Below are 18,396 nucleotides of genomic sequence, written 5' to 3'. Positions count from 1 at the left end.
AAGTGCGGATGCAAACGAATGGCTTGAAGCTATGAATGAAGAAATGGAATCACTCAGGAGACACAATGTATGGGAATTTGAAGAACTACCTCCTGGCGTGACCCCCGTAGACTGCAGATGGGTATTCAAGAAAAAGGACATTGAATCTTCAGATGGAATTAAAAGATTTAAAGCACGCCTAGTAGCGAAAGGCTTTACACAAGAAAAGGGCATTGATTACGAACAAATATACACACCTGTGTCAGGGTTTGATACAATAAGATTGCTAACAGCACTCGCAGTAAGGAACGATTGGCAACTAGAACAATATGACATAAAGAGTGCATATCTTCACAGTGATCTCAAGGAAAATATATATATGAAACAACCCAAAGGTTTCGAGAAGGAGGGTAGCGGAAAGCTATACTGCAAGCTGAAGAAGTCGATATACGGACTGAAACAAAGTGGAAGATGTTGGAATGAACATCTGGATAAGAAATTAAAGGAAGCAGGATTCAAAAGAAATGTGGTGGATCCCTGCATATATGAATTAAGACATGATTGGGGGCTAGCAATATTAGCTGTTTACGTTGACGACATACTAGCGGCCGTAGAAAACACAAGTATGAGCAAACATGTTAAAGGAATCCTAGAATCATATTTCGAAACAAAATACTTGGGATCTATATCTAATCTATTGGGAGTGAAATTCAACCGACTGGAGGACGGAGGAATGGCACTATCTCAAGGTGAATACACTGAATCATTAATAAGACGTTTTGGACTTCAAGACGCAAAAGAAGCGAATACGCCAATGGAGGTGAGGCCAGATTACCTGAATGAAATAGAGGAACCACAGCCCAGGAAAGAGTTACCATTCAGAGAGCTAATCGGAGGACTACTGTATATATCACAGAGGACAAGGCCAGACATTTCTTTTGCTGTAGGAAAGCTAGCGCAGCGTTGTTCTGATTTTAATGAACAACACTGGAACGCAGCAAAAAGGGTCCTTAGGTATTTAAAGGGCACCAAGGACAGGGCAATAACCTACTCGCGTTTAGACGCACCGCTGGTGGCATATTCCGATGCTGATTGGGCAAGCGATGCAAAATCCAGAAAGAGCACGACTGGATATGTTATTACTATGGGCGGAACACCTGTAGTATGGAAAAGCACTAAACAGACAGTTATAGCATTGAGTACCATGGAAGCCGAATACGTGGCAATGGCTGAATGTGCAAGGGAGGTAACGTGGATTAAGCAATTTTTAATATCTTTAAGTTTACAGGATAAAAATCAACCCATTACTTTGTGGAGTGATAGTCAAGCAGCTATCGCACATGCTGAAAATTACATAGACAAGTCAAGGACGAAACATATTTCAATAAAGTATCATTTCATTCGAGAGAAAGTAATGGACAGGGTAATTGATTTGCAATATGTAAGCACGACAAGGAATATTGCGGACCTTTTAACGAAAGCTCTGGGTCCGAAATTGTATGATGCACATCGAGACGCACTACTGAGAAAACCCAACAATTTATGTAATGCGAAATGATCCTGCTGGAGACATCATTCCGAAGGGGGGTTTTGTAGGGTTTTCCCTATGTATTGTATATGAGCAGAGTGCGCTCCATCTATCGTGGGTTCGTTACAAACGCGCACAGCGCGAAGTACTCTCTCTGTCTGAACATGTATAACGTTTCATTTAAATATATCCTTACCTTTATATATATTCAACCCTGCGCATATTTATTTATTTAACTAACCAACATATATAAACTTATTAATAATATAACTTATTAATTAACTATCATTAACCTACCAGAAATTCTTAAAAAATAATACATAATAATCAAATGTGGTAAAAATGGCAGTTTTAAATATAATATAAAATACATAATATATATTAAATCATGTGCGATATCTTCAATATAATATATTCATGAATATAAATATAAATATTATAATTTAAATATTACTACATTTACTTTAGTTGGTAATTTAACTTACTTTATTCAAATTAAGATGTAGAAAACTTAACTTTTCAACATTTTCTGTTACTAACCGCGACCGCGTATGAGTTACTATATTTCCTGAAGTTGAAAATAAACGCTCACACGTAACTTGCGTCGCGAGTACAGCTAGGTAGTTTTGGGCTGCTAACGATAAAATTGAGAATCTCTTGCGATGACAGCCCCACCACTCTATAATGTCGATGCCTCTCGAGACATCGTTTTCGTTAAAATAAATTTTAATTTCGCTACTTTTTTTGTTGGCGAATGATTCTACTCCTTCCTCTTGGTTGTTTAATGTCTTGTTAAAAAAATCTATTATTTTAAATTTTGTCTTACCTAATTAAAAAATTAAAATATAACTGAATTTTGAAATTAATTTAATTAAAAATGAAAAATTATAATTTTAGAATCTTACCGCTGGTATTATTGTTGATATTAATGTTCTTTTGATTCTCTGAATTTGGTTTATTGTGCATTGCAGAAATTTGGAAACTAAACTTTACATGAGTTTCATGTCTTTTGTTGGGTGTTAAAAGCTGATCCTTAAAGCGTATATATAGTGTCACGTCCGGTGGTTCAACCGTCAATAAATAAAACCTCAGATAAAGAATTATTATGAACTATTGTGTAAACCCAATGATGTCACGCGAGGAGAAGAAACAAATAAGATTAAGATACGCGTTATAAATTCTACGAAGTTAGGTAGCACGCAAAACGATTCCAACTTATGTTCCTGCAAGACACGCAGCGAAGATCGATTACACCCTGAGAACAAACTGTGAAAAATAATCATCATCTTGGCTCAGGTTGACTTCACTGAGCCGTTTTTCGTCGTGTGTGGTATGTAGCTGGATGTGTGTGCGTTTTGAATTAGTTCGATGAAAAACGCGCTTGTATCGGTTCGATTGAGCTGTTTGATTTGGAAGCGTATCGTTTTGTCCTCGAGATATACTTATCATTTTATATTAATAAATAAGTATTATAGAAGCTCTACTGTACATTCATTTAATCAGTCGAGCGAAAGTGCACCGCTATAAATTTTCAACAGGTTATGGGCCCAGGAGCATTGCTTGGAACCACGTGCTAAGATAACCTCAAAATATGGCTGCGGGAAATTTTGGAACGCACAAGATCGAAAAATTAAACGAGGACAATTATGAAAGCTGGAAAATTCAAATGAAAAGTATATTAGTGTGCAATGAACTATGGTCGTACGTTAATGGAAATGATATAAAAACTATTAAGATTTTCAAAGTACCCGCACGTAAGACACCTGAACCGCGTGCGGTATTCTTTTGTTTTGTAACGCGTTGACCGCTGCCGCCTGATCGCCGAGCTCTCTCTGCTCTCGACCGCCGAACTATGAGCACGTGCACGACCGGCAGTCTATTTACGTACAATTAAATATATAGTTACATACAGTTAAGTGCTGTGGTGTTTTTTGTTTACCCGACCTCCTGAGAAAAATCCCAACAAAAACAGAAGCAAACCCTTGCCTTTTTATTCTTAAGTGTGAATAAAAGTCAAATAAATAATATCAAGAGGTGTGAAACCTCAAAAGCAGCGTGGGACACGTTAAGAAATATGTACTAGTCAAAAGGCCTAGTGAGGAAAGCCATCCTGTACAAAACATTGTACAAGAATTGAATACGTAAACAAATTTGTAAACGTTGCTGAAAAATTGGAAGAAGCAGGTATAAGGATTCCCGGTGAGCTACTTTCAATAATGTTGTGGCGGCGACAAGCTGGCGCCACGTCTCCGCCATGTGTTTAGTTTTAAGAAAGTATGTTTGTACGAATGAATATCGGGTTGCGTGCTGCGCGATAGCGTCGAGTGGATGTTTAGATGACTGGGTCGAGTGTCGCGTAGGGTGAGTGTGTTTAGTTTAGTTAAGAGCGAATGCAGACCGTGAGAATGAAGAAAGAGGGATTGTTGTGAGGATGCGTTAGCGAGCGAATGGTTAGTTCGTAAGTTTAGTTCTGTAAGAGAATTCGTCGAGAGCGGACACGCGGGCTACGCGGGTGTATCGTCCCTCGCACAATAAAACTCTAGTCCAACCACGAGCTGTATATGCTGATTACCCGTAACCTATCCCGACAGTACTCACCGTCCATATTGGTGACCCCGACGTGATCTTTCGGGAGTGATTTTTTTTACGGGAATACATCGCGTGTGTTTCGGACGTGGACACAATTTCGCCTAAGGACACTCGGACATCGTGCGTAGTGCGAATAGTGCCGGCGTGCGTGTTTTCACATTTATTTCAGTAGTGTATAAGAGTTTTTTTTAAGACAATGTCGACGCCCGATCTTTCCCCGGCAGGGGGTAGCGCGCCCGTGGTCAACCGTGTCGCGGTAAAGATCCCGGAATTTTCGCCGGCTGACCCAGAGCTGTGGTTCGCCATGGTCGAACGCAGTCTGGACGCGAGCGGGGTGACGACCGAAATGACTAAGTTCGGGTACGTCCTAGGAGCCCTGAAACCAGAGTACGCGGCGGAAGTCCGCGACATCATTCTGGCTCCCCCAGCCCAGCCGTACACCTAGCTGAAGGCAGAGCTGATTAAGCGACTGGGTTCATAGCAGGAGCAGAAGACGCGGCGTTTCCTCGAGCACGAGGAAATGGGCGACCGGAGGCCTTCGCAGTTCTTACGTCATCTGCGGACCCTAGGAGGAACTACCGTGTCGGAGGAGATCCTGCGAACCTTGTGGTTGGGTCGATTACCTGCGAACATGCAGGTCATTCTGGCGACGCAGCGGGATGTCGAACTCGACCGAGTTGCCGACCTGGCCGACACCATCGCCGACACAATGGGTCCTCGCCCGCAGGTAGCCGAAGCCTCCGCGTCTCCCCCGGTGCAACCTGCCTCAGGGATTTGCGAGCTGGAAGCACAGCTGTGCACGAAGATGGCACAGCTGACAGCCACGTTCCAGCAGGAGCTTGCCGCAATTCGACGCGAGATGAGCTCGGGACCGCGCCGTTTCGGTCAGCGACGAAACGCTCCAGGCCGGGCACAATCGCGTGGTGGAAAATGTTTCTACCATTTTAAATTCGGGGCGAACGCGTTGCGTTGCGAACCCCCGTGTAATTGGTCCGCGGCGGGAAACGTGACGGGCAGTCGTTGATGGCGGCCAGCGACCAGTGCCCATCGTCGCGCCGTTTATTCATCACCGACCGGGTCTCCAAAACGCAATTCCTGATCGACACAGGCGCCGATCTCTGCGTTTTTCCCAAGCAAAGACCCGCGGGTTCCGCGAGCGGTCTACCTACGCGTTATATGCGGCGAACGGGTCGGAAATAGCCACGTACGGGACCATCACGTTGAGCCTCGATTTCGGGCTCCGTCGCGCGTTCGTATGGTGTTTCGTGGTGGCCGACGTGTCTAAGCCGATAATAGGCGTAGACTTTCTCGCGCATTACGAACTCCTCGTGGACGTTCGTAACGGTGAACTTTTGGACCGAGTGACGTCGATGACAGTGCCAGGACGCTCAGTGCGCGGGTGCGGGCCGTCGGCGCCCACAGTGAAGACAATTTTCGGTGATTCGAGGTTCCACGGATTACTGCAGCGGTTCCCGAACATTACGCGACCAGTGGGAACACCCGTGGAAGTAAAACACGGAACGGTGCATTACATTCGCACAACGCCAGGACCGCCGGTGGCTTGCAGGCCCCGGCGTCTCGCGCCGGACCGTTTGAGGCACGCGCGACGAGAATTAGAGACGATGATGCGCCTCGGCATCACGCGACCGTCGGAAAGTGCGTGGTCGTCGCCGTTGCATATGGTGCCGAAAAAGGGTCAGGACGCTTGGCGACCGTGCGGGGACTACCGAGCGTTAAATGCGCGGACAGTGCTGGATAGGTACCCCGTGAAGCACATTGAGGACTTTGCTCACGCGCTTCACGGGAAAACAGTGTTTTCCACCATAGACCTAGTGCGCGCGTACAATCAAATTCCAGTGGCCGCGGAAGACATTGCAAAAACCGCCATTACAACTCCCTTCGGACTATTCGAGTTCCCCTGTATGTCGTTCGGGTTACGAAACGCAGCACAGACGTTTCAGCGTTTTATCGACGAAGTGCTACGCGGTTTAGACTTCGTATACGCGTATATCGACGACATACTGGTGGCATCATCGACAGAAGAGGAGCACTTGCGCCACTTGGCGGAGGTTTTTGCGCGCCTCAACAAATACGGCGTAACCATCAACGCGGCAAAGTGCAATTTTGGCCAGGCGCAGGTCAAATTCCTGGGATACGCCGTATCGTCAGGAGGCACCAGCCCGTTGGAGTCCAAGGTTGAGGCCATCAATAACTACCCGCAGCCGACCACCGCAAAGCAGCTGAGGCAGTTCCTGGGTATGCTAAACTTTTATAGACGTTTCATGCCCAGGACTGCCCAGGTACAAGCGCCTCTCAGCGACCTGCTTCGGGACAACCTCAAGGGCAGCGCCAGGTTGAGCTGGACCAGGGAAGCCGTTGCCGCTTTCGCCGAAGCGAAGGAAAGTCTAAGGCGGGCAGCGTTATTAACGCATCCCCGTGACGACGTGCCGCTCGCCCTATTCTGCGACGCGTCCGATTTTACAGTCGGAGCGGCCCTGCAGCAGCAGATCGGAGAAGACTGGCAGTCGTTGGCGTTCTTCTCCAAGAAGCTCAGTGCCACCGAGCGGAATTACGGCGCATACGACCGAGAAATGTTGGCCATATATTTGGCGGTCAAACATTTCCGGCACATGGTGGAGGGGCGAACGTTCACGGTCTACACAGACCATGAGCCCATAACGTTCGCCTTTCAGCAGAAGCCCGAGAAATGTTCACCCAGGCAATTCCGATACCTGGATTTCATCGGGCAGTTTACCACCGACATCCGCCACATCGCCGGGGAGGAGAACATCGTCGCCGACGCGCTGTCTAGGTTGGAGGAGGTCCAGGGGGCATAAGCTGAAATGCAAATAATTTAACCACTAAGTTGCTGGCCCCGAGCACTAGGCGGCGTTGGTGTTCCCCATCACGTGATGGGGGCACATGCGCAGAACGCTTGCTTTGCTCTGACTGACGCTAACGCTAACCGACGCTAACCTAGCGTCCAAGCGTCCTGTACAGTCCTGTAGCATCCATACTGTAATTCACTGGAATTGTTCAAAGCGAGTCGAAGTTGGTCCAAGTGAAAGAGTAGCTATGGTTGCTAAATTGTGCGTTGTACTTAATTGCCCCGGCAATTATAGCCGTTTATACAAATTTCCTTCGGACAGGAAATATGATAAAAGGATTTCTAAGTGGCTCTCTGCGACTGGGAACAAAAAATTATTGCATTTGCCCGAGAAACTACTTTTGCAGCGGGCAGTATGCAATTTACACTTTGAGGCCAAATATATTGGGGGCGAGGCCTCTCTCTGTCTGCTGTACCAACTTTATGTTTACCAGGTTTTTATATATTATTTATTTATAAATAAATATAGTTAAGAAATAATGGTATAAACATGTGCGATAATATATCTTGTCTTTATATTCGCAGATCCTATTGAAGTTCCGCTGGATCATTTTTCATGTATCGAAACGGGAGGTGATCATGATGAAAGCAGAGCCATTGATCAACCTTCAACGAGCGGAAGTATCAATATTACTGAAGGTTAGTAGGAACAATCTGTTCTTATTGTTTATTCCAATTTGTATTAAGCTTTATAGTAACAAAAAATTTTTATTAGATGTTCAGATGCATAGAAACATAAAGCGTTCCAGGGATGAGAATCAAGGAAGTGTATTATCAACAAAGAAACGGAGAAAAGGTAATTATATTATTTCAAAAACTAGTATTTTATAAACGAATATGAAAACTACAAAATATTATAGTATTTTCTTATTCAAGAACATTTCTTCTGCTGCATTTCAATGAGGCAATAACTGAAGGAAAAGAATCCCTTAAGAAACACAGTAAGAATTCTTGTGTACAGAGGTGTTGTGTGCGCAACTGCAGCATGATAGATGCTTGTATAATTTAAGCTTCATATTTCATACTTAATGCTTAAATTCCCAACTTTTCTTACTTTTATTCATTTCTATTAAGTTCTGTGTGCGATTATGGTAAAATATTTCATACTTAATGCTTGAATTCCCAACTTTTCTTACTTTTATTCATTTCTATTAAGTTCTGTGTGCAATTATGGTAAAATTTTCGGAATTGTACTTTACTAAATGCATGCACAAACGGAGTGAATGCGGCGTTTGTCTTTGGTAACATAATTTAAATAGCACAAATACACAATAATTATATTATATTTTTCAGTGTCTATTTTGAAAGTATTCAATACAACAACTGTCAGCCAGCTATCCAAGGAAAACCATAAAAGTTACCAGGTAATGGTGGACATTCAGAGGAAGTTTAGACAATGCAAAATACAGAAGCTAAAATATAAGAAGAGGCTAGAAATTGCAGAAAATTTGATAACCCACAATTTCTGGAAAAGTGTGCCCGAGCATGTCAAAAATCTATTTTCATGCTATCACAGAAATGTAAGTAGGAAACAATGTAAAAGAACTTTTACGTTGCGGGAAAAAACAATAGCTTTAGCTATTTGGAAGAAGAGCCCGAAGAATTATAGATTTTTTCAAAATTTGCTATTATTGCCCTCGACGGTAACGTTGAAGAAATTAATTACCCAGCTGGACATTAGTCCAGGAATATGCAGTAGTGTTTTTGAAGCCATTGCAAAAAATATTACATCTTTCTCAGCTCAAGAAAAATATTGCGTACTCATTTTTGATGAGATGCAATTATCTGTAGGTGTGCATTACAATGCAATAACTGATAATGTAGAAGGTGTGTATATTGACAGGCAGGGCAATTTACAATTTGCAGACCATGCAACAGTATGGATGCTGAAAGGCGTATGTGGTCGAAAGCCTTGGAAGCAAACTGTCGCATATACATACAGTAATAGCAGCAGCACATATTTAGATGTCACAGACATGTTCAAACAAATTGTAATAGCAGCAAAAAATATTGGTCTTTATGTAATTAGTTCTGTTTGTGACCAAAATTCAAATAATGTGAAAGCCATAGATGCATTGGTAGAAAATTCACAAGAGCAAACAATTCATATTAATAATCAAGAAATATTTCCTTTATTCGATGTCCCTCATCTAATGAAATGCATACGTAACAATTTGCTAACAAAAGATTTACAATTCTCGCTCGATGGCGTTCATCAATTAACTGCAAAGTGGGAACACATTGACAGGACATATGAAATTGTTGAAAATGTAATACATTTGACTTATGTAGTATGCGTAAGTGGCGACACCTAGCGCGAGCGTGGTTTAACCTTAACCAAATTGAACGAGCCACTTGATCCGAGTCAGCTAACAAGTACAGACGTATATTAAAATATTTCCAGTTCTATATGAAGTGCTTTATTAACCGAAGAAACAAATCCTTTATCGATCCTAATCCAACATGGTAGCAGAGCGTGGTTATTGGAGTTTGTGGTTTATGAAAAAATAAAGTGAAGAAGAAATAGTCAACACGTGGCCGAAAGCACAAAGAAAGAACATGGCGTACGTGAAGGTAGACGACATGATAATCCCAATATTCGACGGGTCAGAATATCTAAGCTGGAAAAAGAGAATACTAAAATTCATGGAAAGCAAGCAGTGCGAAGAAGCAGCTCTAAGAGAGAGAGTAGCTGCTGATAACGGGGCAGAATGGAAAATTAAGGATGCGAAAGCAATGAACTACATATACAGTTCGATATCCAATAAACAACTACACTACATAGAAGACAAAAAAAACGCATTTGAAGCTTTAAAAAAATTTGATGAGCTATACCTGAAACAATCCACCTCGTTGCAGATTGTCTGCAGAAATAATATGGAGAGAATAAAACTAACAGACTATGAAAATGCGACGTCGTTCTTCGATGAGTTCGAGAAGGCGTGCAACGAAATAAAATCAGCCGGAGGAATAGTAACCGAAGATGAAAAACTAAGATATATGATCAGAGCTTTACCGTCGTCATACAGCCACATCGGCGATTTGATAGACGTATTACCAAGGGCAGAAAGAACGGTTGAATATTTAATGTCGAAGATAAAGTTAAAAGAAAAAGAAGAAAAGAGTATAAAAGGACAGCAAACATCAAGTGCCTTCGCAGCAAGCATGCGTGGAAAATGTTACACGTGCGGCGAACAAGGGCATATCCAAGCATTATGTCCACGTGGAGAAATGCAACATGGTCGTGGACGAGGAAATTTTCGCAGCAGGGGGCCAAGCAGAGGAAATTTCAAATATGGCGGAAATCCTGAACGAGGAAGAAACCATCAATATGGCGGCAATTTCGAACGTGGAAGAAATTTTCAACATGGCGGAAACTACGCACGAGGCAGAGGAAGACATCGAGGCTCAGCAAACCCCTCGTGGCCGCTACAACAGGAAAGAAACAACGACAATAGCGGACTAGGAAACGCATTTATAACAGAGATAAACGAGTCACGAATAGAAACACAGGTTAGTTCAGGTTCAGAAAATTTAATCTCTTGGATTATAGACAGCGGGTGCACAGACCATGTAGTAAATGTAGATAACGTTTTCGAGGAATATCTAGAATTAAAAAAACCAGTAAATGTAAAATTAGGTGATGGCCATACCTTACAAGCAACAAAAGTAGGAAAGATAAATGCAATTTTTCAAGTAAATGGAAACGACATCAGAGTAACACTAAATAATGTATACTATGTAAGTAATATGAAAAAAAACCTTATTAGTTACTCAAAAATAACTTACCAAAACAAAATAGTTTCATATGGCCATCAACTAAAAATTTATAATCCATCAAATGTATTAATTGCAGTAGCAGTCAAAAGAGACGATCTGTACCATATAACGAGTTTCGTTACAAACAATAAAAATAAACAAATAAGTACAAATTTAAGTACAAATTTAATGATAAAAAATAATATGACAAAAAAGGAAAAATGGCATCGGGCGCTAGGTCATGTAAATTTCCAATATCTAAATAAATTATGCAATGATGAATTGTTAAATGGACTGCCAAAAAATTTAGAGACTGAATACATAAAATGCGCAATATGCAGTCAAAGTAAAATGTCAAATTTACCGTTTGCCAATAACAGAAGTCACGCCAATGAAATTTTAGAAACTATATACACGGATTTAAATGGGCCTCACCCGACAGAGGGTAATAATGGTGAAAAATATTTCGTATCATTTATAGATGACTACAGTAAATTAGCCAAAGTATATTGTATAAACTCAAAAACTGATACTTATAACTGCTTCGTAGAGTATGTAAACTTAGTAGAGAATTTAACAAAGAAAAAAATTCAAAATCTAATCTGTGACAATGGAAAAGAATATATAAATAATAGAACTCGTGAATTTATTAGACAGAAAGGTATACGTATGATTCCGTGTCCTCCATACGTACATGAGTTGAATGGAGTGGCGGAAAGATACAACAGATCCATCATGGATACAGCTAGGTGTTTACTAAACGAAGCAAAAGTAAATAGAATATATTGGCCGGAACTTATTAAAGCAGCAGCGTATTTAAAAAACAGAACTATAGCCAATACAATTCAAAACAAGTCACCATATGAAATATTCTTTAAGAAAAAACCAGACGTAACACATTTAAAAATCTATGGAAGTAAGGTATTCGTTAGAGTCCCAGAACAATTACGCAAATCAAAATGGGACAATAAAGCAAAATTAGGGATTTTACTAGGTTACACAGAGACAGGCTACAGAATATTGGTTAACAATAAAGTAATTAACGCTAGACATGTAGATGTAATTGAACAAGGGATAAAATGTATAGGTCTTGATGACAACGATGAATCTGATAGAAATTTTGATAGTGTAAATCAAACCGATAATGAATCAAGTGGAACCGATACAGAACCAAGCTTCGAGTCAGTAGAAAGCGATGAAATAAATACAATTCAAGGTTCAAGAAATACCAATAGAATTCAGGGTTCAGGTAATACAAACACAATTCAAGGTTCAAATAGTACAAACGATGCAAGGTCTGAGCGTCCGTCAAGGAGTAAAACTCCAAATAAAAAATATTTCAATGATGAATATGTCACAAATTTCATATGTGTAAATTATTGCGATGCTATGGTACCAGTATCAGTTAAGGAGGCGTTTGAGTCTCACGAATCTGAAAAATGGAAACAAGCTATGAAATCAGAAATAGAAAGCATTGAACAAAATAAAACGTGGAAACTAGTTGAGAGGCCAATAAATAAAAAAGTAATCGATTTAAGATGGGTTTATAGGAAGAAAGATGATAAAACATATAAAGCCAGACTAGTGGTAAGAGGTTTTCAACAAAAGGATAGGTTAGAAAATGTATATTCACCTGTAGTAAAAATGCAAACTTTAAAACTATTACTATCTTACTGTTGTCAATATAGCTTACTCATTGAACAAATGGATGTTAAAACCGCGTTTCTTAATGGCAAAATTATCTCTGAAGTGCATGTAGAGCAACCAGAAGGGTATAATAATGGCACTGGACAAGTGTATAAATTAGAAAAGGCATTATACGGTCTAAGGGAAAGTCCCAGGTCATGGTACGAGTGCTTTAACGAGTTTATGAAGAATTTAAACTTTAATCGAAGCAAGTATGACTATTGTTTGTATGTAAGAAGAAGTGAAAAATATGTGTTAAGTTTTAGGTTTTCAGAGGTTGGCAATGTTTTATTTTTTGTTCTGATGTTCTGTGAAATTGGTGAGCGTGTATTCGCGCGTGTCTCCTCCTTCTTGCAATGTACGTCTCAGAGAGAAGACGTGTTTTTATTTTCGGAACATAATATTAAGTAATGAGTGTTGTTAGTTTCCAAATACCAAAGTTTAGAAATAAACAGATAATCTATATTTATGTATATATAATATAGTGAGTTCAAAATGGAGAGGCGAGGTAATCATTAATAAAATCCCATCCATCCATAACGTAAGAAAATAACAGGTTATGGGCCCAGAGTTCCCGATAAGTAACACGTGGTGAAAGATAGGTTATAGTAAGATAAAAAAAAAAAGAATAAAGTTAAGAAAGATGGAGAAAAAGAATTATTATAATATTGATCTCTTAAATTCAAATAATTTTCACACGTGGAAATTCAGGATGCAGACATTGCTAACTGAAAAGGAAGTAATTGAATGGATTGGGAGAGAGTTTAGAAATCAAGATTACGCGCAGGATGATATAAGAATGAAAGCGCAGAAAGAAGACAATAAATGTAAGTCACTAATAGTACAATGCCTGGAAGATTCACAAATTGAATTTGTTAGAGATCAAGAAACGGCTTATGGAATGTGGAAAAGCCTGGAGAAGAGGTATGAGAAGAGAGGCATGCCAGGGCAAATATTGTTGCGAAAAAAATTAATGACCTTGAAACTAGAGGAACAAGAAAGCTTAGAGGAGTTTCTAACGAAGTTTGACGATTTAAATAGACAGTTGAGAGCCACAGGGGCTGAAGCTGGGGAACAGGAAATTGTGTGCAATTTATTATTAGCTTTACCCAAGTCATATGAGACAGTAATTACAATTTTAGAAAATATGCCACCTGATGAGCTGACACTGGATGTGGCAAAGGCTAGATTAAGAGCGGAAGTAGAAAGAAAAAAAGCTACTGGCATGGTTGAACGTATTAAAGAAGAAGCGAAGCCTGCAACGTTCTTATGTAAACAAGGAGCGTGTTATTTATGTGGAGAACCCGGACATTATAAAAGAAATTGTCCAAAACTACAGGAGAACACATACGGAAGATTTAATCGAGGCAGAGCAAATTTTAGAAGAGGAAGAGGTAGAATAATGAGTCACAGAGGCCGTTATGTGAGAAGACCTGGTTATAGCAATAATGAAGACAGACGAGGAAACTATGTAAGTGGAGAAGACAACGATGAACGAGGAATCTGTTTCTTGTCAGATGGAACCAGAGAATCAATTAGATTAGACAATGATGAACTAAGATTTTGTGTCGACTCAGGGTGTACAGACCACTTAGTAAGAGACAAAAGGTATTTTCATGAGCTAGTAATGCTAAACAAACCCATCATGATAGCAGTAGCGAAGGACAAAAATTACATGGAGGCCATAGGTATTGGAAATATTAAGGTAACTAGCCATGTATATGGAAAAGATCTGGAATGTACTATTCAGAACGTGCTATATGTTCCGAATCTAAGAAGGAATTTATTGTCAGTAAAAAGATTAGAAATGGCAAACATGAAAGTAGTTTTTGAAAACGGAAAAGTAAGTCTGTATAATAAAAAGGGTATGATAGGTTTTGGCTATAGAAGAAATCTATATGAGATACCTTTTAAAATAAGTGGTACTGAAAGTCTAAATGTAGAATTGGAAAATCAGGAAGCCAAATTATGGCATAACAGGTATGGACATATTTGCAATTCAAATTTAAAGAAATTAATAAACAAACAGATGGTGGATGGAATAGAGAATGTAACAGTAAATAAGGTAGAATTATGTGAAGCATGTATAAAAGGTAAAATGACAAGATCTAAATTTGGAACCAGAACCAGAGCCAAAAGAATTCTTGAAATTATTCACAGTGACGTGGTTGGTCCTGTAACACCATTGTCACATAATGGAGAGAAATATTTTGTTACATTCATGGATGATTATTCAAATTTTATTCACGTATACATAATTAAAAATAAGAGTGATGTTTTTGGATGTTTCAAGGAATATTCAATGATGGTCCAAGCGAAATTTAATTCAAAAATTTCAGTTTTTAGATGTGATAATGGGAGAGAGTACATGTCTAATGATTTCAAACAGTTTTGTAAAATGAATGGAACCTATATAGACTATAATGTTCCTTATACGCCTGAGCAAAATGGAAAGGCTGAAAGGTTTAATAGGAGTCTGTTGGACAAGAGTCGTGCAATGCTCTACGAAGCGAGGATGCCAAAGACATTTTGGAATGAAGCAGTGAGAGTGGCTGCATATGTAATGAACAGGAGTCCGAGTGCAGGAAACCTAAATGATGAAATCCCAGCGACTATATGGTTTGGTAAAAAACCAAATATTGGAAATATGAGAGTATTTGGATCACTTGGGTATGCACACATCCCAAGGGAACTCAGACATAAGTTTGATTCAAAAGCAACAGAATGTGTAATGATTGGATATTGTAACTCGGGGTATCGATTATGGAATATAAAAGAACAAAAGGTTATAACTGCGAGAGATGTCGTGTTTATGGAAGACACATTCTATTACAAAAGAGAAAAAGCTCTCATTGAATTAGAAAAAGATGAAGAAGTAGACATCAGAAATGAGGAAACAGACATGAAAGACGAGGATAGAGACACAAATAGAAATGAAGAAGGAAATGAAGAAATTGAAACAAGAAGAGATTCACAAGAAGAAGAACAAAGAAAGAGCAAGACTAAAAGGGAATCAAAATTACCAAAGAAATATGATGAGTATGAAATGTATATGGCTTTTGACGCTATGTCATTCCTGGACGATGTACCAACCGTAGTGGAAGAATTAAAAGATAGAGATGACGAAAAACATTGGAGAAACGCAATGAAGAAAGAAATAAATTCCATTGAAAAAAATGAGACGTGGAAGGAAGTCAATGCTAAAAATAAAACTGAGATTTTAGACACGAGATGGATATTTGCATTGAAACCCTTTGAAACAAATATAGAAGATAGATTTAAGGCAAGATTAGTTGTGAGAGGGTGTGGTCAAAAGGAATCATTTAACTATGAAGAAATCTACTCTCCAGTTGCAAAAATGAGTACAATTCGAGCGTTACTGGCAATTGGTAACCAGTTTAAGTATTATTTCAAACAAATAGACATTAAAACTGCATTTCTGAACGGTGAGTTGAAAGAAAATATTTATATATATCCTCCAGAGGGAGTTAACTGCAAAAAAGGTAATATATTAAAATTAAATAAGTCTTTGTATGGGCTTAAACAAGCGTCAAAATGTTGGAATACTAAAATTAATACTGCATTATTGAGTTACGGATTTCAGAGATCCCAAAGTGACTATTGTTTATATACTAAGACAATTAAGGGTAATACTATGCACTTGTTACTATACGTAGATGACATTATCATAGCAGGTACAGATATGAACAATATTGAGGATTGCAAAAGGTATTTACAAAAGGAATTTGAATTAAAGGATGTTGGAAACTTAAGATATTTTCTGGGTTTAGAAATAGATTATAACAGAGAAGAAGGTATACTAAAAATACATCAGGGACGATATTTGGAGAAAATTTTAAAGAGATTTAAATTAGATAACTGCCATCCCTGCTTAACACCTATAGAAGCAAAATTAAATATAAATGTAAAAGTTGAAGCAGAAGATCGCAAACCTATTAGAGAGCTGATAGGTGCTTTAATGTACTTAATGTTAGGAACGCGATTAGATATAAGTTATGCTGTAAATTATTTAAGTCGTTTTCAGAACAAAAATTCAACTGAAGTGTGGGTACACTTAAAAAGACTGTTGAGATATTTAAAAGGAACAAAAGACACTAAACTCGTGTATACTAGAAATAAAGAAGCAATGCCTTTGACGTGTTATGTGGACTCGGATTGGGCACAGGACACCAAGGACAGGAAGTCAGTATCAGGATATTTAATAAAAATTTTTGGAAACACGGTGTCATGGGTCACAAGAAAACAAAACTGTGTGGCATTATCCAGTACGGAAGCGGAATTAGTAGCATTGTGTGCAGGAGTGCAAGAAGGAATATGGTATAAGAAATTACTCAAGGACATGCGTCTGGAAATTCCAAATTTCAAAGTTTTCGAAGACAATCAGTCATGTATAGCGTTAGTGAAGAATCCAGAGAATAATAGAAGAGTAAAACACATAGATGTTAAATTAAATTTTGTTTCTGACATTTTGAAGGATAAAATTGTATTAATTGAATACGTTAACACTGAGCTGCAATTAGCGGATATTCTGACGAAAGGTCTAAATCGCATTAAATTTTATTCGAATTTTGAAGAGTTAGGACTAGAATTAAGAGAGGGTATATTGAGTGATGAATTATAAGAATGCGTGCGCTGCAGAAGTGTGATATGGTTGCGTGTGGATAAAGTGTTCCATATATAAGATAAAACATTGAGAGAGGGTGTTAAGTTTTAGGTTTTCAGAGGTTGGCAATGTTTTATTTTTTGTTCTGATGTTCTGTGAAATTGGTGAGCGTGTATTCGCGCGTGTCTCCTCCTTCTTGCAATGTACGTCTCAGAGAGAAGACGTGTTTTTATTTTCGGAACATAATATTAAGTAATGAGTGTTGTTAGTTTCCAAATACCAAAGTTTAGAAATAAACAGATAATCTATATTTATGTATATATAATATAGTGAGTTCAAAATGGAGAGGCGAGGTAATCATTAATAAAATCCCATCCATCCATAACGTAAGAAAATAACAATATGAAACATATATATTATTATTTGTTGATGATTTATTAATATGTTGTAAGAATCAAAAGATTATTAATGAAGTAAAGTCAAAACTGTCAAATCGATTTAAAATGAAAGATATGGGTAAAGTAAAAAATTACATTGGAATAAACATTGATCACAATATGGAACAAAACATGATGACCTTAAGTCAAGAAAACTATATTGAATCTTTAGCAGAAAAATATCAATTAGAAAGTACAAAATTGTATAGCACACCCATGGAAGAAAATTTAAAACTCAAACCTGCAAGCAGTATTGATACATGCATCAAATATAGAAATTTAATTGGCGAGCTATTATATATAAGTACCGGAACAAGACCTGACATTGCGTACAGCGTTAACTATTTAAGCAGATTTCAAAACTCGTACACTAATACTCATTATAAATACGCGTTAAGAATTTTAAAATATTTGTACTCGACCAAAGAACTAAAGTTAACTTACAAGAAAAATTGTAATACGGAAATATTAGATTGTATGGTAGATGCAGACTGGGCAGGTGATTGTAATGACAGAAAATCTACAACAGGATACTTTTTAAGATTGTTTAATAATGTAATCTACTGGAAGTCACGTAAACAAAACACGGTAGCGAAATCTTCCACATTAGCAGAATATATAGCCCTATCAGAGGCAGTAACCGATGTAAACTTTGTACGAAATATGTTAAAAGACACTTTTAAAATCGAAATAACAAAACCAGTGAGGATATTCGAAGACAACGCAGGGGCAATTGCGACAGCCAAGTTTGGAAATTACACAAAAAATTCCAAACATATTGAAGTTCAATATCATTACATAAATGAAAACTACGACAAAGGTATTATAGATATAGTTAAAGTTGAATCTCAAAATAATGTAGCAGACGTACTAACAAAAAGTCTAGGTAAAGCGAAATTTATGTATT

General features: G+C 38.7%; 2 long non-coding RNA genes across 2 annotated transcripts in view; one reads left to right on the top strand and one right to left on the bottom strand.

Moving 5' to 3' along the window:
- LOC143357319 (uncharacterized) overlaps positions 1-18,396 on the bottom strand; it is a 283,862-nt gene that overhangs the window by 27,349 nt on the left and 238,117 nt on the right. The gene's annotated exons all lie outside the window — the stretch shown is intronic.
- On the top strand, positions 7,730-8,299 carry LOC143357289 (uncharacterized). Its single transcript, XR_013082795.1, has 3 exons — positions 7,730-7,779; positions 7,860-7,924; positions 8,277-8,299. It is a non-coding gene; the product is annotated as an uncharacterized LOC143357289 (long non-coding RNA).

The sequence above is a fragment of the Halictus rubicundus genome, chromosome 9 (genome assembly GCF_050948215.1).
Source record: "Halictus rubicundus isolate RS-2024b chromosome 9, iyHalRubi1_principal, whole genome shotgun sequence".
Taxonomy (NCBI): Eukaryota; Metazoa; Arthropoda; class Insecta; order Hymenoptera; family Halictidae; genus Halictus; species Halictus rubicundus.
The sequence above is the reverse complement of the archived record's forward strand: the minus strand, read 5'-3'. Positions and strand labels throughout refer to the sequence as shown.